The sequence below is a fragment of the Dermochelys coriacea genome, chromosome 1 (genome assembly GCF_009764565.3).
Source record: "Dermochelys coriacea isolate rDerCor1 chromosome 1, rDerCor1.pri.v4, whole genome shotgun sequence".
Lineage (NCBI taxonomy): Eukaryota > Metazoa > Chordata > Testudines > Dermochelyidae > Dermochelys > Dermochelys coriacea.
This window is the reverse complement of record NC_050068.2, coordinates 194,707,084-194,728,498: the sequence shown is the minus strand read 5'-3', so window position 1 is coordinate 194,728,498 and position 21,415 is coordinate 194,707,084.

Here is a 21,415-nt window from a genome sequence, read left to right as displayed (position 1 = left end):
TAATTTATTTGACAGATACCTATGGGGAGGAAGAACATGTTGTAATATATTTAATAATGCAGCCCACAGAAAAATATATACAAGAATGTAAAATATAGATTTTGGCTGGTTTAGACCCAGAGAATTCTGGGTTCTTTTGTTTAGCTTTTGATGTTTTGGAGGGGAGGTGTGAGGAGTGGGACTAGGGCAGACCTTTCCTGACTTTTCCCAATTAAAAAAAAAATCTTATAATAGTAACACGCAACAGTATGTTCCCAGTATAGTGGCAAATTGCACTGGGGCTGCAGAAGAGCCTATTTTTTTTTGCGCCTACACCATCTGTTTTGCAGAGTGTGCTGTGCGCATCATGGAATGCAATTTTGGTGTTGATTTGCTAAATTGTTCATAAGTGTTCTTAAATGCTCGATTATACACTGAGTTTCTGATTTATGAAACATGTGGCTGATGGCCAGGAGATTTATGATTCATAGCCATTATTTATGTATCTAGTGGTGACTGATTTATTAATCAAGAGAATGATTTCCCAGTCAGGAGCTGCTTTGTGAAGAAGACTGATTTATCAGTGTAGGAAATGCTAGATAGTTCATGTGCCTGATTTATAAGTTGCATCACTCACTTATAAGTCAAGCAGCTGGTTTGAAAGTCACTACTTTATACTTTGGATATAAATACCCATTTTATTAATAAAAATGGACTGATTTATATGGCTGATTTGTAATTCCTGACTTTAAATTTTTAGCTGAAGGTCATGATCTAAAACCCTTTAGTTCTAAACCACGTTATTTCCCAGATTTTGTAATCACAGTTTAGTTTATGGATATTTATTTTACATTCTTTTCGCTCCATGTTCTTACCAAGATTAATTCCTTTCTTTCTTTGTCCTTTTAGCGTCTTGCCAAATGCTGTATTAGGTTGTTTTTCTGTCACTTCACACCTTCTCTTCTAGTGATGTTTTATGCCATCACAAACTCCAATAATTTTTGACCTCTGCTGTTGTCTGGATGCCACATCAGGAGCAGCTAGTGCTTTTTGCTAGTAGCCGCATATAAATTGCCTCAGCAAACAAACTAATGAACGGATACAAATCATAGACAACGTTGATGACACTCCATAAATCTGTTAACTGAAGTTTGGGAATATGGATTTGAAGCGAAGAATTTATGGATGTTAAACTATCACTTAAGTCAAGTGGATTCATACCTCTATACACTTAAGGAATGAACACACCTGATTCAGTGCCATTAAAACCAATGCCAGTCTTCTCATTGTCCTAAATGAGGATTGGATCAGGCCCCAAAATACATTTGAGTCTGTCTACTTGGTTTCTCCCCCTCACCCCTCACACACAGATCTTCAGTAGATAAAAGGTGGAACATTAATTTATTTTTTCTTACATGGGGCAAGTAAAAAAAAATCTATGCACATTTTTTTCCAGAAAACTAAATTCCCGGACAAAGAAAGAAAAATTCTCAGGTCATTTCATAGCACTTGGTAGAACTGGTCACATTATTAATTGCAAACAATTGATCTGACAAATTTAATCTCTTTTTCTCTTTGCAGATCAAAAATTTTACAAATAATGGTAATTTGAAATTGTTCATCAGATAATTGACGTGAACAAATGTTTGCCTATGTTTGTGAGCTGTTTGTAGTGAACATTCAAACTATTATTTGATATTTATAATTCACGTGTTACTGGCTACTTTTTTATATTCTTGATTGATGGTATAATATTTATATACTACACTCTCTCAAAACAAATTATTGATTGAATTGAATTTTGGTTATGTGTAGAAAATTCACCTTCTGCAAACATTCATATGAGCAAATCTTCATGCTCATTAATTCTGAACAGTGAACAAAAATGGTGCAGACATGACTTGAATCTGAACGTGACTGAGAATTTGCAAATTTTATTATTCTTAATACTACAGTAGCAAGTGTAGGCTCCCAGCTAAGATTTGGCTCCTCTGTCCTAGGGAACTGCTGCATGAGAGACCATCCCTGATCTGTTTTCAGAGTAGCAGCCGTGTTAGTCTGTATTTGCAAAAAGAAAAGGAGTACTTGTGGCACCTTAGAGACTAACAAATTTATTAGAGCATAAGCTTTCGTGAGCTACAGCTCACTTACAATCTAGACAAGACAGACAATTGTGGTAGGGGAAATAGGTGGAATGACTTGCCCAAGGTTATAGAGCAGATCAGTGGCAGAGACAGGAATAGGACTCAAGTTTCCTGACTCCCTGTCCTTGGCCATATCCACTAGATATGTTGCCGCCCAAATGTTTATAAAAAAATGTCCCTGTTATTCTTTCTGCTGTGGTCACTTCATTTTTAACAGCACGAGTGACAGTGCACTACAACAAATAAGCCACAGAGTGTTCAGAAATCCAGGTATGATGTCACAGTATGAAGATTCAACATCAACCTGTATGCAAACATTCCTCCTGAATGAGCCTGATTGAAATCCCACTGAAGTCAACGGAAAGGCTCCCATTGAATTTGAGGCATTTTGGAACATATTTACTTCTTGTAATACTAATGACCATTTAGATTTTTAAGATATTGGGGGCTGTTCTTTAAAGGACCAATGCCTTTTTTTAAATTATAAAGAATTTTTAAAGAGTTTGGCCATTTTTTTTCTTGATTTACCCTCTTAGGAGCTCTAAATCCATTCCTCTCTCCTACTGCAAAAATCATTATATTAACTGTTTGATTTCCATAGTGCCTTTTGCAAGTATCAAGGTGATACAAACTCTGGCCTCAGTCTAGACTGGCTGGTCAGGATGTCCATGTTTTTTTTATTTCTTTGTTTGTTTTGTTTTTTGAAAAATACAGTTTCTGCAAAATCAACTTTTTCAATAGAAAAATTTGATTTTTGCCAAAATTTTTCAATTTTCTGTTAAGAAAATTGAAACAATATTTCATTTCAGGTCTGGCCTCCCTAAGTGAAACATTCTGATTTGTCAAACCAAACCAAACCAAACCATTTCATTTCAGTTCCGTTTGACATGAATCAGGATCTACCTGAGTTGCTGCAGTACCTCATAGAAGTTGGGGTTTAAGTGTGTCCTGGTGCCCATTCTCCTTTATGGGCTGGTGTCAGAGGGAGAGTCCCTTTTCCAACCTCACTGATCACAACCACTCCAAGTCTTCTTAATCTCCATCAGCTTTATTATATTTAGAATCAATAGCCAACTTCCCCATTTTCTTCTGGGAAGAGGAAGGTGCTGCTACAGCAAGTCCTGCTTACTTCTGCCTTCCTTCAGGCTCCCTCCCACCACATCCTTCCTGTTTGCTTATCTAGTCTTAGTTGCTGGGGATACTTCCAACCAATTAGCTCCTCCAGCTGTATCTCCACTCAGTTACTTGGTCTCCTATGCCAACTGCCTGCCTTTCAGTCAGACTCAATTAATATGAACTGGTAGATATTTGAATGACAGGGTGCTGAGTTAGCTCCTGAGTCAGCACATCTTGTTACAGCTCAGCTCCCTGACTGTACTACATCTTCCATGATGTACTGTAGACTCACCTCTTTCTGAACCACCCCAGTGCCTCCTGGGTGTCTCATGACCAAGACACGTCATATGAGATGTAGTCTGTCCAGGGTTCCTGGCCATAGAGAAGAATGGTTCATGTGCCACTGAACTACGAGGCACCACAGCAGCTTAGGCAGATACAATTCTATGTTGAACGTAATCAAAACAAAGCATCTCCATATGGTTTGACAAACAGAAATGAAATGTTTTATTCAGGAATATCAAAATGTTTCATTTCAACATTTCCAAATCAAAATTTTGTCCTGTTTTTAAAATTTTGATATTTCAGCTTTTCATCTTGATTTGGGACAAAAACAAATGTCAAAATATTGGATTTTCCCATGGACAGAAATTCCAATTTTCTATTAGGATTACCTCATTCCTTTATTGGAGCTCTGTGTAGGCATTAAGATCTGGTTACCTGGATCCAGAGCCTATGTGATAAATCCTAAAGGCCTTAGGCTGGCCTACACTGAAAAGTTAAATAGGCATAACTACATTAGTAAGAAAAAGTAATGCACCCCCAACCTGACATAGCTACATAACTCCCTGAGTAGAAGCAGCTATGTCAACAGAAAGGGGCTTCCATCAACATAGCTAATTTCATTCGAGCAGATATTTTCCTACCCTGACAGAAAAAATCCTTCTCTTGGTGCAGGCAGTGTCTTTACAACAAGGCTATGGTGGCCTAACTATGCGGGTATAGTCTCCATAATGTGCATATACCCTCAGTCAGCTCTCCCACTGCGTTCCTTCACTCCCAGAATTTAAATTCAAGGTGCAGTAGATCAGATTTTCAATTGGTGTAAACAGATATAGTCAATGAAGCTACATGCCCCTTTAGGGAATTGATAATGCTGTTTTCATGAATTCATATGACTACTCTGTTCATTTGTAAATGGCTTTTTTATTTTAAAAAAACATTAAGTATTTCTAGAAGTACTTCTAGTAATGCAGATGGCTGTCTTATACCCTTTATCTAAGAGGCTAAGGACAGTTCAATTTCTCCCTCGTTAGCCTATGAACTTGTCCCTGATTTATATGTTCTTCATGTTTGTGAATCTAGCATTCCACACAATTACTTTCTCTCATATGGGCCAGTTGTTTATAATGAAATTAACAAGAAACATAACTGGACATGAGTTGCTCAACTATTTTTTCCCCCTAACACTCACTAGAAATCTTTGGGAAACAGCTGCACTTGGCAAGCCATGCACTCATATATTCACATTAGATGTCCTATTTACAGAAGTGACTAAGGCGTGAGTGTAAAAATGTGTTTGTATGATATGTCATCAAGGAATAGTCTCATTGTATAATGACTTCTTTCCTTCACAGGGGAATCAGAAACATTAGGGGTATTAACTGAGGTAGTATCAGAGGCTAAAATAGGGAAAGAACAAGTTAAAAATTACTTAGACAAGTTAGATGTCTTCAGGTCACCAGGACCATGATGAAATACATCCTAGAATACTAAAGGAGCTGACTGAGGAAATATCTGAACCATTAGTGATTATCTTCAAAAAATCATGAAAGATGGGAGGGATTTCAGAGGACTGGAAGAGGGCAGATATAGTGCCAACCTATAAAAAGGGGAATAAGGACAACCCAGGGAATTACAGACCAGTCAGTGTAACTTCAGTACCTGAAAAGATAATGGAGCAAATAATTAAGCAATCAATTTGCAAACATTTAGAAAATATTAAGGTGATAAGTGACAATCAGCATGGATTTGTCATGAACAAATTGTGTCAAACCGACCTAATAGCTTTCTTTGACAGAGTAACAAGCCTTGTGATGGGGGAAAACAGTAGATATGGTATATCTTGAGTTTAGTAAAGCTTTTGATACTCTCTTACATGACCTTCTCATAAACAAACTAGGGAAAAACAGATGCAGCTACTATAAGGTGGTGCATAATTGTTTGGAAAACCGTTCCCAGAGAGTAGTTATTAGTGGTTCAGTCAAGGTGGAAGGGCATATCAAGTGAGGTCCTGCAGGGACTGGTCCAGGGTCTGGTTCTGTTCAATATCTTCATCAACAATTTAGATAATGGCATAGACAGAACTCTTACAAAGTTTGTGGATGATAGCAAACTGGGAGAGGTTGCAAGTGCTTTGGAGGATAGGATTAAAATTCAAAATGATCTGGACAAACTGGAGAAATGGTCTGAAGTAAATAGGATGAAATTCAATAAGGATAAATGCAAAGTACTCCACTTAGGAAGGAACACACACAGAAAATGGGAAATGACTGCCTAGGAAGGAGTACTGCAGAAAGGGATCTGGGGGTCATAGTGGATCACAAGCTAAATATGAGTGGACACTGTAGCATAATTCCAAAAAAAGCAAACATCATTCTGGGATGTATTAGTAGGAGTGTTGTAAGCAAGACAGAAGAAGTAATTCTGCTTTACTCCACACTGATAAGGTCTCAGCTGGAGTATTGTGTCCAGTTCTGTATGCCACATTTCAGGAAAGATGTAGATAAATGGAGAAAGTCCAGAGGAGAGCAACAAAAATGATTAAAGGTCTAGAAAACACGACCTATGAGGAAAGATTGAAAACATTAGGTTTGTTTAGTTTGGAGAAGAGAAGACTGAGAGGGGACATAACAATTTTCAATTTAAAAGGTTATTAAAGGAGGAGGAAGAAAAATTGTTTTTCTTAACCTCTGAGGATAGGACAAGAAGCAATGGGTTTAAATTGCAGCAAGGGAGGTTTAGGTTGGACATTAGGAAAAACTTTCCAACTGTCAGGGTAGTTAAACACTGGAATAAATTGCTTAGGGAGGTTGTGGAATCTCCATCATTGGAGGTTTTTAAGAGCAGGTTAGACAAATACCTGAGGTTTGTCTTGAGGTTCCTTCCAGTCCTATTAGTTTATGATTTCTATGATTCTATTATTTCTATGAATTATTAGTGTTGCATGAAGATTTAGGCAGGCAATTTATGTTAAAATCAGTTGGAGTTCTACAGTTAAGGTAAATCACAAAGCCACATTTTGAAAATGGTGAGGTTGGTATATCTGCTTTGGTGCTGATAAACATATCAGTTTCTGTACATGGTACAAAATTACTGGAGTAGCACAAAGCAACAGGATGGGAGCCAAGATGTGACCCTGTGTGCATAGCCTCTTTCATTTGACTCTTCCATTTCCAGTCTCAGCTTGAACCAACAATTGCAATGCAGCTGAATTGTTTGCGTGCATTTGTTTTATCCAAACTGTTTTACCCATTCCTTCTTTAAGCATTCCTCTTTATTTTAATGCCACACTGAGAGGGAGACAACAAGGCACACACAGCATTCATAAAGCATATCACAGTTATTCAGTTTCAAGCACCAAGCTCTGCAATAGCTACAAGGAAATGCACACTACTGAGCATGTGTAATGACTGATCAAGCTTAAGTGACTTGGTTATTGGAGTACAATATTGTAATGCTGTGTATGATTCCAAATTGCTTTCCTGCAAAGCTGAGCCTGAAATAATGTTGAAATATTGTATACCCATATGCATGTTGAGTGGTATGGGAAGCATATTTATGAATATCTAGTGAAGGATTAATGTTAAAGCCTTCTAGAGAAATTCAGTGACTACAGCAGCTAAATTGCTATTTTAGCTAAGAATTAAGATAAATCTGAAAACAATATTAACTGATGAAGGAATTCCATGTGTAATAATTTATCATTTTGCCCTGAACAATACCCAATTATTTCTGTTGGAGAATATTCTAATTAGTGAGATGCAGATGAATTCTTTGGGTGACTCCTGTTTCTTAATAACTTGTTCATTGCAAAGTAACAGGATGCCAGAAGCACATGAATGGATAGGGATAAAGAAGTGTGGCACAAGTTAATATCACACTTCCATTTTGTGGTTATGACCCATCCTTATGGAGATAGTATCACAACCCAGTGGTTTGTTCCTGCTTCCATTGAAGCCAATGAGAGTTAGTATTGACTTCACTGGGAGCAGGACGAACCCTTTAAGTAGCACCTGCCAACATCAAATGTTGTTATAACTGAAGTTGTCTCAGTCATTCAATTTTAATTGGAAATTCCTTAGTTTCTTAGGTGCATAGCTTGGCCTTAAAACTTAACAGCAATGGGGTTGTTAATATAAAACTCACCCTGACCATATTTTTAATGTATAGATTGCCCATTTGTCCAGGACATTTGACGATTATAGTGTGGTCTGTTGTGGGGGACCACGTGCTAAGACAAGTCACCAGATCGGCTAGGCTAAGAGCTTACTAACATGGCTCTAGCCTGGTGTCCTGTGATCCCTAGTCCCTATAGGATTCCTTGACAAGGGGAGGGGCTAACTAAGGGAGAAGAAGGGTTTAGAAAGCCAGCTCCCAACTGACCAGAGTAGTTAGCAACCAGGAGAGTTTAGAGGTGGAGTGTGAAAGGCAGATACACCTAACAAACATACTCTAAAATTAGGCCAATAACCTGCTCCCTACCCCAAAAAACCAACCAACCAAAAAAACCCTGCAAGAGTAAAAATAACGCATGCAGAAGTCCAGCAGCAGAGTAAGGGCTGTCCAGTTTATTACACTGAATGCAGCATGTACAATTACCTGTCTTGTGGTGTATGTGTGCAAACAGCTTATGGCTCTCAGAGACACAGCATGGGCTCTTAAGGCCAGAGTGGCTGAAGTGGAGGAGCTAAGGGAAACAGAGAGGCACATAGGGAAGATTTTCAGGGATACAATAGAGCAGTTACCACCCCTAATCTGACAGATTTTGTGCTGTTAAGGAGGTTGAAAGTTTAAGAACATAAGAATGGCCAAACTGGGTCAGACCAAAGGTCCATCCAGCCCAGTATCCTGTCTACCAACAGTGGCCAATGCCAGGTAGCCCAGAGGGAGTGAACCTAACAGGTAATGATCAAGTGGTCTCTCTCCTGCCATCCATCTCCACCCTCTGACAAACAAAGGCTAGGGACAACATTCCTTACCCATCCTGGCTAATAGCCATTAATGGACTTAACCTCCATAAACTTATCCAGTTCTCTTTTAAACCCTGTTACAGTCCGAGCCTTAACAACCTCCTCAGGCAAGGAGTTCCACAGCTTGACTGTGCGCTGAATGAAGAAGAACTTCCTTTTGTTTGTTTTAAACCTGCTACCCATTAATTTTATTTGGTGGCCCTAGTTCTTATATTATGGGAACAAGTAAATAACTTTTCCTTATTCACTTTCTCTACAGCACTCATGATTTTATATACCTCTATCATATCCTGCCTTAGTCTCCTCTTTTCCAAGTTGAAAAGTCCTAGCCTCTTTAATCTCTCCTCATATGGGATCCGTTCCAAACCCCTAATCATTTTAGTTGCCCTTTTCTGAACCTTTTCTAATGCCAGTATATCTTTTTTGAGATGAGGGGAGCACATCTGTTCACAGTATTCAAGATATGGGCGTACCATGGATTTATATAAGGGCAATAAAATATTCTCCGTCTTATTCTCTATCCCTTTTTTAATGATTCTTAACATCCCGTTTGCTTTTTTGACTGCTGCTGCATACCGCGTGGACGTCTTCAGAGAACTATCCATGATGACTCCAAGATCTCTTTCCTGATTAGTTGTAGCTAAATTAGCCTCCATCATATTGTATGTATAGTTGGGGTTATTTTTTCCAATGTGCATTACTTTACATTTATCCACATTAAATTTCATTTGCCATTTTGTTGCCCAGTCACTTAGTTTTGTGAGATCTTTTTGAAGTTCTTCACAGTCTGCTTTGGTCTTAACTATCTTGAACAGTTCAGTATCATCTGCAAACTTTGCCACCTCACTGTTTACCCCTTTCTCCGATCATTTATGAATAAGTTGAATAGTATTTGTCCTAGGACTGACTCTTGGGGAACACCACTAGTTACCCCTCTCCATTCTGAAAATTTACCATTTATTCTACCCTTTGTTCCCTGTCTTTTAACCAGTTCTCAATCTATGAAAGGATCTTCCCTCTTATCCCATGACAATTTAATTTGCATAAGAGCCTTTGGGGAGGGACCTTGCCAAAGGCTTTCTGGATATCTAAGTACACTATGTCCACTGGATCCCCGTTGTCCACATGTTTGTTGACCCACTCAAAGAACTCTAATAGTTTAGTAAGACATGATCTCCCTTTACAGAAACCTTGTTGACTTTTGCATAACAATTTATGTTCTTCTATAAGTCTGACAATTTTATTCTTTACTATTGTTTCAACTAATTTGCCCGGTACTGATGTTAAACTTACCGGTCTGTAATTGCCAGGATCACCTCTAGAGCTCTTCTTAAATATTGGCGTTATATTAGCTATCTTCCAGTCACTGGGTACAGTAGCTGATTTAAAGGACAGGTTACAAACCATAGTTAATAGTTCCTCAGTTTCACATTTGAGTTCTTTTAGAACTCTTGGGTGAATGCTATCTAGTTCCGGTGATTTGTTACTGTTAAGTTTCTCAATTAATTCCAAAACCTCCTCTAGTGACATTGCAATCTGTGACAATTCCTCAGATTTGTCACCTACAAAAGACGGCTCAGGTTTGAGAATCTCCCTAATATCCTCAGCTGTGACAACTGAAGCAAAGAATTCATTTAGTTTCTCCACAATGATTATATCGTCTTTAAGTGCTCCTTTTGTGTCTCGATCATCCAGGTGCCGCACTGGTTGTTTAGCAGGCTTCCTGCTTCTGATGTACTTAAAAAACATTTTGTTATTACCTTTTGAGTTTTTGGCTAGCTGTTCTTCAAACTCCCTTTTGGCTTTTCTTATTATATTTTTATATTTAATTTGGCAGTGTTTATGCTCCTTTCTATTTACCTCACTAGGATTTGACTTTCACTTTTTAAAAGATGCCTTTTTATCTCTCACTGCTTCTTTTACATGGTTGTTAAGCCACGGTGGCTCTTTTTTTAGTTCCTTTACTGTGTTATTTAATTTGGGGTATACATTTAAGTTGACCCTCTATTAGGTGTCTTTGAAAAGTGTCCATGCAGCTTTCAGGGATTTCACTCTAGTCACTGTACCTTTTAATTTCTGTTTAACTAACCTCCTCATTTTTGCATAGTTCCCCTGTCTGAAATTAAATGCCACAGTGTTGGGCTGTTATGGTGTTCTTCCCACCACAGGAATGTTAAATGTTTATTATATTATGGTCACTATTTCCCAGCGGTCCTGTTATAGTTACCTCTTGGACCAGATCCTGTGCTCCACTCAGGACTAGAATGAGAATTGCCTCTCTCCTTGTGGGTTCCTGTACCAGCTGTTCCAAGAAGCAGTCATTTAAAGTATTGAGAAATTTTGTCTCTGCATTTCGTCCTGAGATGACATGTCTCCAGTCAATATGGGGATAATTGAAATCCCCCACTATTATTGAGTTTTTTTATTTTGATAGCCTTTCTAATCTCCCTTAGCATTTCATCGTCGCTATCACTGTCCTGATCAGGTGGTCAATAATAGATCCCTACTGTTATATTCTTATTAGAGCATGGAATTACTATCCATAGAGATTCTATGGAACATGTGGATTCATTGAAGATTTTTATTTCATTTGAGTCTACATTTTCTTTCACATATAGTGCCACTCACTGCCCCCCCCCCCGCACAACCTGTTCTCTGTCCTTCTGATATATTTTGTACCCTGGAATGATTGTGTCCCATTGATTGTCCTCACTCCACCAGGTTCTGTGATGCCTATTATATCAATATCCTCCTTTAATATGAGGCACTTTAGTTCACCCATCTTATTATTTAGACTTCTAGCATTTGTGTACAAGCACTTTAAAGACTTGTCACTGTTTATTTGTCTGCCCTTTTCTGATGTGTCAGATTCTGTATGTGAATGTTTTTTGTCTGATCTGGCCCATACTTTATCCTCTTTCATCCCCTCCTCCTGACTAAAACTGAGAGAATCTCTATCAATAGACTCTCCTCTAGGAGAAGTCTCTGTTCGATCCATGTGTGCCTCTGCAGCAATCAGCTTTCCCCCATCTCTTATTTTAAAAACTGCTCTGCAACCTTTTTAATGTTAAGTACCAGCAATCTGGATCCACTTTGGTTTAGGTTTCAGGAAAGGAGGAAGCTGGAGCGAAGAGAAGCAATCCCATAGTTGGGACCCTCCTTCCAGATGATGTCATGGTATTCTCTTGCACTGAGGTTACCCCTCCTGGGGAGGGAACCCCAGTTACTAGGAAGAGTAAGGTAATAGTAATGGGGAATTTGATTATGGGGAATAGTTGGGTTTGTGATGACTAAGAGAATCTCATGGTAAATTTCCAGTCAGGTGTGAAGGTTGCAGATCTTTCATACATCATATGCACAGTGTTGTGGAGGAGCTGGTGGTCATGGTAGATGTAGGTACCAATGATATAGGGACAGTTAGCAGAGAGGTCCTGCAGTTCAAATTTAGGCTGTTAGTTAAGAGATTAAAGTCCAGGACTTCCATGGTAGTATTTTCTGAAATACTTTCAGTTCCACATTCAGGGCAAGAAAGACATGCAAGACTGATGATGTAGTATAAACTAACTGTAACCACTCAAGAAAGAGATCTTGGGGTCATTGTGGATAGTTCTCTGAAAACATCCACTCAAAATACAGCAACAGTCAAAAAAGGTAACGGAATGTTAGAAACAATTAGGAAATTAGGATTAAAAACCCAGAAAATATCATAGTTCCAATATATAGATCCATGGTACACCCTCTCCTTGAATACTGTGTGCATTTCTGGTAACCCTATCTCAAAAAAGCCAGTATTAGAACTGGAAAAGGTACGGAGCAGTGCAACTAAATGGATTAGGGATATGGAGCAGCTTCCATACACAGAGGGATTAAAAAGACTAGGACTGTTCATTTTAGAAAAGAGATGACTAAGGAGGGAAATGATAGAGGTGTATAAAATCATGAATGGAATGAAGAAAGTGAATAGGGAAGTGTTACTTACCCCTTTGCATAACACAAGAACCAGGTTTCAGAGAAGCAGCCATGTTAGTCTGTAACCACAAAAAGAAAAGGAGTACTTGTGGCACTTTAGAGACTAACAGATTTATTTGAGCATAAACATTCGTGAGCTACAGCTCACTTCATCAGATGCATTCAGTGGAAAATACAGTGGAGAGATTTCTATACATAGAGAACATGAAACAATGGATGTTACCATAAACACTGTAACGAGAGTGATCAGGTAAGGTGACTATTACCAGCAGGAGAGTGGGGTGGGGGACCTTTTGTAGTGATAATCAAGGTGGGCCATTTCCAGCAGTTGACAAGAACGCCTGAGGAACAGGGTGGGGGCGGGGGGAAGTGAGGGAGGGAAATAAACATGGGGAAATAGTTTTATTTTGTGTAATGACCCATCCATTCCCAGTCTTTATTCAAGCCTAAGTTAATTGTATCAAGTTTGCAAATTAATTCCAATTCAGCAGTCTCTCGTTGGAGTCTGTTTTTGAAGTTTTTTTGTTGAAGGATAGCCACCCTCAGGTCTGTAATCGAGTGACCGGAAAGATTGAAGTGTTCTCCGACTGGTTTTTGAATGTTATAATTCTTGACGTCTGATTTGTGTCTATTTATTCTTTTACATAGAGACTGTCCAGTTTGACCAATGTACATGGCAGAGGGGCATTGCTGGCACATGATGGCATATATCACATTGGTAGATGTGTAGGTGAACGAGCCTCTGATAGTGTGGCTGATGTGATTAGGCCCTGTGATGGTGTCCCCTGAATAGATATGTGGACAGAGTTGGCAACGGGCTTTGTTGCAAGGATAGGTTCCTGGGTAGTGGTTCTGTTGTGTGGTGTGTGGTTGCTGGTGAGTATTTGCTTCAGTATTTGCTTTAGCTTTGGGGGGCTGTCTGTAAGCAAGAACTGGCCTGTCTCTCAAGATCTGTGAGACTGATGGGTCATCCTTCAGGATAGGTTGTAGATCCTTGATGATGCGTTGGAGAGATTTTAGTTGTGGGCTGAAGGTGATGGCTAGTGGCGTTCTGTTATTTTCTTTGTTGGGCCTGTCCTGTAGTAGGTAACTTCTGGGTACTCTTCTGGCTCTGTCAATCTGTTTCTTCGCTTCAGCAGGTGAGTATTGTAGTTGTAATAATGCTTGATAGAGATCTTGTAGGTGTTGGTCTGTGTCTGAGGGGTTGGAGCAAATGCGGTTGTATCGTAGAGCTTGGCTGTAGACAATGGATCGTGTGGTGTGGTCTGGATGAAAACTGGAGGCATAGCGGTCAGTAGGTTTCTGGTATAGGGTGGTGTTTATGTGACCATCGCTTATTAGCACTGTAGTGTCCAGGAAGTGGATCTCTTGTGTGGACTGGTCCAGGCTGAGGTTGATGGTGGGATGGAAATTGTTGAAATCATGGTGGAATTCCTCAAGGGCTTCTTTTCCATGGGACCAGATGATGAAGATGTCATCAATGTAGCTGACAAGATGATTAACTGATTAACTATTTCACATTTGAGGACAATGTATACCTTTAAATCAGCGGCACTGCTATGGGTACCCGCATGGCCCCACAGTATGCCAACATTTTTATGGCTGACTTAGAACAATGCTTCCTCAGCTCTCGTCCCCTAATGTCCCTACTCTACTTGCACTACATTGATGACATCTTCATCATCTGGACCCATGGAAAAGAAGCCCTTGAAGAATTCCACCATGATTTCAACAATTTCCATCCCACCAAAAATACAAAAAATTACACAAAATAAAACTATTTCCCCATGTTTATTCCCCCCACCCCCGCTTTTCCTCAGGTGTTCTTGTCAACTGCTGGAAATGGCCCACCTTGATTATCACTACAAAAGGTTCCCCCCATGCCCCGCTCTCCTGCTGGTAATAGCTCTCCTTACCTGATCACTCTCGTTACAGTGTGTATGGTAACACCCATTGTTTCATGTTCTCTGTGTATATAAATCTCCCCACTGTATTTTCCACTGAATGCATCAGATGAAGTGAGCTGTAGCTCACGAAAGCTTATGCTCAAATAAATTTGTTAGTCTCTAAGGTGCCACAAGTCCTCCTTTTCTTTTTACAAGAACCAGGGATCACCTGGTTAAATTAAAATGCAGCAGGTTTAAAACAAACAAAAACCTGTGTAACTTGTTGCCATGGGATGTTGTGAAGGTCAAAAATATAACTCAGTTCAAAAAAGAATTTGATAAGTTCATGGAGGATATGCCTGTGACATTGGCAGACCAGGTGCTAGCTCATTCCAAAGCCCCTGGGCCTCACTGAACATTGACAAATGCATTGCTGGAAACCAGTCTGACTCACTTGTGTGTTGGCACTATTAAAACAGATGTTAAAAATGTGTTTAGTGTTTGGACTTTATTAAATGCTTGTAAATTGACGCACACATTAATCTCACTTATAATATTTATATCCTATATTATAAGGTAATATTTAAATATTTGCTCTGTAACTAAAAGTGTTTGCTATGAGATTAGAAATTCCCACAGTCAGCAGAGAAGCATTTCCAAATGTGACATATTAGGTGTCCTCTCCTGCCCAACAAAAGAAGGCATCTACAGACATCAGACAAGCCATTGTGGAACATCAGAGGACAAAAGACTCTGGTTGCTCCCTTCACGCCCATGAAGAGGAGATATGCACAAACACTCCTCCCATCAGTTTAAGCTCTGGGGAAAGGGAATAAAAATGACTGAACAGAAGGAACTTTATCGTTATGCAAAGGTACAATTGATGTGGGGTAAGTGACTGGTCCTTTAGGACTTGAAGTAACCTGGAGAATATTATTGTGATTTTTGGTGTAGGGAACCATCCATCACTAGGTCCATCAATGGCCATTAGCCAAGATGATCAGAGGTACAGCCCCATGCTCTTGGTGTCCCTAAATCTCTCACTGCGGGAAGCTGGGACTGGACAACAGTTGATGAATCACTCAGAATTGCCATGTTCTGTTTGTTCCCTCTGAAGTAGCTGGCACTGGCCACTGTCAGAAGTTATATTCTTATGTATATTTCTGATCCAAGAAAAAAAGACATCATAAACCTGATTACAGGACTGGAGCTTCCATTGAGTCATCTTTCTTCAAGGAGTGTATCCCGATATGCTTTATAAAGGTCTCTGCAGCCCTGCCTTCAAATCATAAGCAAATATATAAAATTTGATGAAAAATATAGAGATAATCAATTATTATTTGTTTGTATTATCTTAGTGCCTAGAAGCACCAGGCATGGACACCTGGTTGTGCTAGGTGCTGTACAACATGTGCATACAAACACTAAAGTCATGTGTGTGTTCCCAAAGACGCTGAACCCTTTTAGGGCAGTGCTGTACTTGCCTGAGTAAGTGATACAAATAGTCAATATTGCCTCCAAATAGGCCAGCATCCTCTGAAGCTTGGCTAGCTTTGTGCACTCTGCTCCATTGGATAAGAATAATCTCCATTCTCCAATGGAAGGCTTGGTCTCATTTTCTCAGTGTCTCAGTGATATTTTTAGATGCTATTTTAATGTAAATGTTGTTCCCAATCCTTCTCCGATTGAATTTAATGGGCTTTCTGCCACAGACTTCAGTGGGAGGATGGGGAACTTTATTTACACAGGAATTTCTAGATATCCCTTGGTGTCTTTTCATACGTACTGTTCTGAAGAATGCTCCATGTTCTTTCCAATATTAGGCTCAGTAAAAATCATTGGTCTTGCATTATGTATTTTACCATTTGACCTGACTGATGCCTATAATAAAAGTAAGCTCAGAAGATGAGTCCTGTTTTGTAAAAGCACTACAAACTGTAGAATCATAGAATCATAGAAGATTAGGGTTGGAAGAGACCTCAGGAGGTCATCTAGTCCAACCCCCTGTGCAAAAAGCAGGAGCAACCCCAACTAAATCATTCCAGCCAGGGCTTTGTCAAGCTGGGCCTTAAAAATCATTAAGGATGGAGACTCCACCACCTCCCTTGGTAACTCCACACTGAGCTTCACTTTTCTACCCACAAGTGCATACTGGTGGATAGTTGTGGGAGGTACTTTAGGTACAGAGATAGTCAGGAATGCAAGAGTAATATATGAGTGTGTGTTTCCTTTGGTTCCAGTCTGGCAAAGACTTAAACACAAGTCTAACATTAATTATATGAGGAGTCTCATTGAACTCAGTGCGACTGTTTGCACATGTTTAACGTTCAGAACATGTGTAGGGAATTTGAGGAGCAGGAAGAGTAATTGTTAACTAAGCTCCAAATTGTTCTCAGTTGAAGCAGCACATGTCCAGAAGCGCACCACTAGCGTTGATGGAGCGCCTCTGAATTTGTACAGTAGTAACAGAGCTGAACATGATTGAGCCTGCTGTCTGACATTCCAAAGCTGGTGATGTTTTTATCGCATGTTGAACATTTTGTGATTCATAATTGACCTCAAACATGTCACCTTGTGCATATGCCAAAAGCTGATAGTTCAATCTCGAGAGCACCTAAGCAGGCTAAAAAGGGCAGGTGGGTTGATTGCTAGCTGCACGTGTATTTAGCTTGGTGCCCAAGGAAGCATCTGGGGAGCAAATTGTCATGGAGCTAAATCTATAGTTTTGTGGAACTAATTTATATCTCTTTAAACTAGGTCAAATTAAGGCAATATACCAGAATAACCCTCAAGAATGAGCATCATTAATTGTAATGATACTAATGTCAACAATAGAGCACTGCACGCAGCACTTATAGCAGAGTCAGGGTTTGCTAACCTAATTATTAAATATTCCATTCCTTTAACATCTTAATCTTAATTAGCCCCATCACAATGGAAGAATGTGCATTAAAATCACATGGAATTAATTGCGATAAAAGGCATCCTTAAGGAAAAAGAAAAGGGGTGATTTCTAAATCCAACCACCTGAAAAATTAAGACGACTATTTTTTTTCTGTCAGCCATAGGTATAAATAATGGGCCTCCTTCTCCACTCACTTATACCAGTAATATCATTGTAACTCCATTATTTTCAGTGGCGTTGCTCCTGATTGACACAAGCGTAGGTCAGAGGAGAATTAGGCCTATCCTAAACTGCTTCCCACTCATTTGAGCAACATATAGTATGAGCTTGTGATACAGCTTGTTGTTTTCTTGTCTTTGTGGAACTGACACTGACATTCTGTTCTTAATTCATTATGATGTGCCTAGGTATTGCGGCATTCATGGGATTTGACACCTGGTACTGATCTCAAACACCCACACAGTGAGATGAATTAAGAATGGAGTCATGGCATTCTCACTCTTTACTACAAATTCACATTCTTTGCTTGGGTTGTGTCACTGCATTAATGTGATTTGTATGTTCATTTCTTTTGTTAGCTTAACCATATTATTTTTGAATGCAAAAACAGATGATGAAAAATTGCTGATTTTAGAAATAGATTTTAGATTTTAGAAATAGTTTATTTAAATACAGATTGAAAAATTGACCCAAAAGACTGTAAATGCTTCTATGGAGTTGTAATAGCTTCTCATCTATCTACCTTATACATCTTTAATGTGCCCATCCTGGTAGTTCCAGGTACAGAAATGAGTCACCTAAGACTGTGACAATGTAAGACCTTATTTCTTCATTTCCACCCCTGTAAACTTGGAATTTTCTTGTCACCATCATGTATCAGGAAAGATGAGGATCTTTCTGTAGTCCTCATTATTAGGAAAAGACTTTTGGAAACTGGGTCTTGCATTGCATTCCTCAAGGGGTCAGGCATTCTCATCTCTTTAGATAAGGATTTCCACAGCTGGGTTCCCTGACTTCTGATCTTGAAGGATGGAGCTGCCTCAAATATCTGGTCATGTTGGCTACCTCTGCACCCCAGATGCTTATGCGTCTTAATGGGGGCAAGCATTGTCACTTGCTGATCTAGCCCAATCGCTCCATTGGCAATATGCCCAGAGCTCATAGGCAACCGCATGGCTAGAGTTGGGCATTGCAGTCCTAATCCAAATACTGAGGACCTGCATCGTAACTCATTTGCATTTTGTGTAGACATTTATGCCTGTCAAAATGGGTGGAAAAAGATACCATTCTGATTTGGTAGCATTTGACACTTACTGTAAAAGACACACAAGATGGAGAAGAATCAGGTCCTTAGAGCAAATATGTCACTAAAACTGGAACATTTATTTGGATGTGAGATGCTGCCAGAGGAGTTTTGTCTGAGTATGGAAGGGCTATAGCACTTGGACCTTACTGTGTGGTAAACACATCAAGTACTGCTTCTGAATGTTTCTGGATTTTCACATCAACATGTCTTCCCTCAGACATTTGGGGTCAGGTTTTTCAAAAGCATTTGGCATTACATTTTCAAAAGTTCACAGTCATGATTGAAGCCAGATTTTCAAAAGAACTCAGCACCATGCAAGCTTTTGAAAATTTAGCCCTGATTGTGCGTGCTGAGCCCTTCTGATGGGGTGGGATATAACCTATGAACCACCTTGAGTTTGAGGGATGTGGTGAATCGAAAGTACTTTAAGGCTCAGTCTTGAATTGAGAATCGTGCAGTCACACCACTCCCGGAGGAAGTGTGGGAAGCATTCTGCCAAGAGAGGTAGTATGCCTCACACTGCTCCATGATGCACAAGGGGAGCAAGCCCACTGCTATTTCCTCTGTGACCTTGGGCAAATCACTTTCTTTCTCCCATCCTTGGTATGTTTGGCTTAGTTAGATTGTAACTCTTCAGGTTAGGGACTTTCTCTAGGTGTATGCATAGGCGCCAACTCTGGGTGCTCTGGGGCTGGAGCACCCATGGGGAAAAATTAGTGGGTGCTCTGCATCCATTGGCAGCCAAGCTTCCCTCACCCCAACACCCCACCTCTTCCTCCTCCCCTGAGCGCGCTGCATCCCCGCTCCTCCACCTACCTCCCAGCGTTTTCTGCCCGGCCTATGGGTGTATGTACAGTGCCTACCATAATGGAGCCCTGATATCAGTTGGGACCTTAAAGTGTTACTGTGACGTTGCACTCCATATGCTTATCAATGTGAATATGATGTAACTGGAATATGCTTTATGCAAAAGATCTCTTGTAAGGTATTATTACAAAGCTTACAATCTACTGAGTGTGTTCATCCTATTTGTATGTATGTATCATTCTTGTATCTGAAGCTAGAAATATGAAGTATAACTCTGAGGTCCTATTGTAATTATGCAAAGTGTAGGCCATTAAGAGTGCTTCAGAATCAGTGACCTGTAAATGTCTCTGTTTACTTGCAAACCTTCCTTGGTACATGTGGGCCAGCCCTGGAAGAATGGAGGCTGGGGTCTCACAGGACATGTGAACTTGTCACCTGATACTGGAATCCATCTTAAACCTGGTGCTTTTCCATTTAGAAGGAGGGGTGGGGACCCAGAAAGATAAAAGATTCCCGCCTTGTGCCAAAGCTATAAAAGAGGGTGAAACAGAACAAAGGTGGGTGCCAGTCATGAGAAAACCCCTAGTTTCCACCTAAGATGGCTGCTGGAACTAACAAGGACTGTTCCAGGGAAAGGATTGGGCCCAGACTAGAAAGGAGTCTAGTATGTGAAAGAAGTTTATTGGAACGTCTCTGAGGGTGAGATTTTACCTGTAATCAGTTTCTTAATGTATTAGGCTTAGACTTGCATATTTTTGCTTTATTTTGCTTGGTGACTTACTTTGTTCTGTTTTTGTTATTACTTGAAGCCACTTAAATCCTACTTTTTATTCTTAATAAAATCACTTTTGTTTATTATTAAGCCCAGAGGAAGTGATTAATACCTGGGGGAGCAAACAGCTGTGCATATATGTCTATCAATGATATAGAGGGTGAACAATTTATGAGTTTACCCCATATAAGTTTTATACAGAGTAAAACAGATTTATGTGGGGTTTGGATCCCACTGGGAGCTGGGTATCTGAGTGCTGGAGATAGGTGACCTGCTGAACAGTTTTTGGTTAAAGTTTGCAGCTTTGGGGGCGTGCACCAGACCTGGGTCTGTGTTGCAGCAGGCTAGCATGTCTGGCTCAACAAAGCAGGGTTCTGGAGTCCCAAGCTGGCAGAGAAAACGGGCTCAGAGGTAGTCTCAGCACATCGGGTGGCAGTCCCAAGGGGGTCTCTGTGACCGAACCCATCACAGTTACCATAATACAAATATTTATAATCCTCAAAAACAGTTTAATCTGAGTTTCCATTGCTATGTATGATGATTAGCACTTTAACATATACTTCTAAATGACTTTACGATCTTTGTGTTAGTGAAATGTGTATTGTATTTCTGTGTATGTCAAGGATTGTTTCAAAACCTGTTCCCATAATGAACTGTATATATTGGATCATGAACCTATTGAAACAACTATTTCTATTGATTTTGGAATTCTAATAACTCCTGGTTTCCTCATAATTTTTGGCATCATATTTTAACTGGAGCAAATGAAATATATTTACTGATTTTCCAATTAACCCCTAAGCCTGTTAAAGTGAAATATATTTGTATATATTTTTAACCAAATAGCTTTGAGTTTTTAACTAGGCTTTTAGCTTTCAGGGTATTAAGAGCATGAAAACATTTAAAGAAGCATGTGCTTATCTACAAGAATATAGGGAGAAAGGTTTGCACACACTGTTCATAGATTCCAAGACCAGAAGGGACATTGTGATCATCTAGTCTGACCTCCTGTGTAACACAGGCCATAGAACTTCTCCAAAATAACTTGTAGAGCATGTATCTTGGCCTTTTTAAGTAGGAAAGATATAATCACGTGACTTTAGAAGCCAGGGTCTTAGACACGAGCTTACAGTGCCTTAATTGGGTCTTGTAAAGAGATGCCTACAAAAGGCTGATTTTCAAATCTTTCTTTTAAATATTTTTGTAATTGAAGCAGGTGGCTGGCTGCAGAACCAATTCCCACAGCTGATTCAGCCATTTTTGTGATTTCAACCACTGA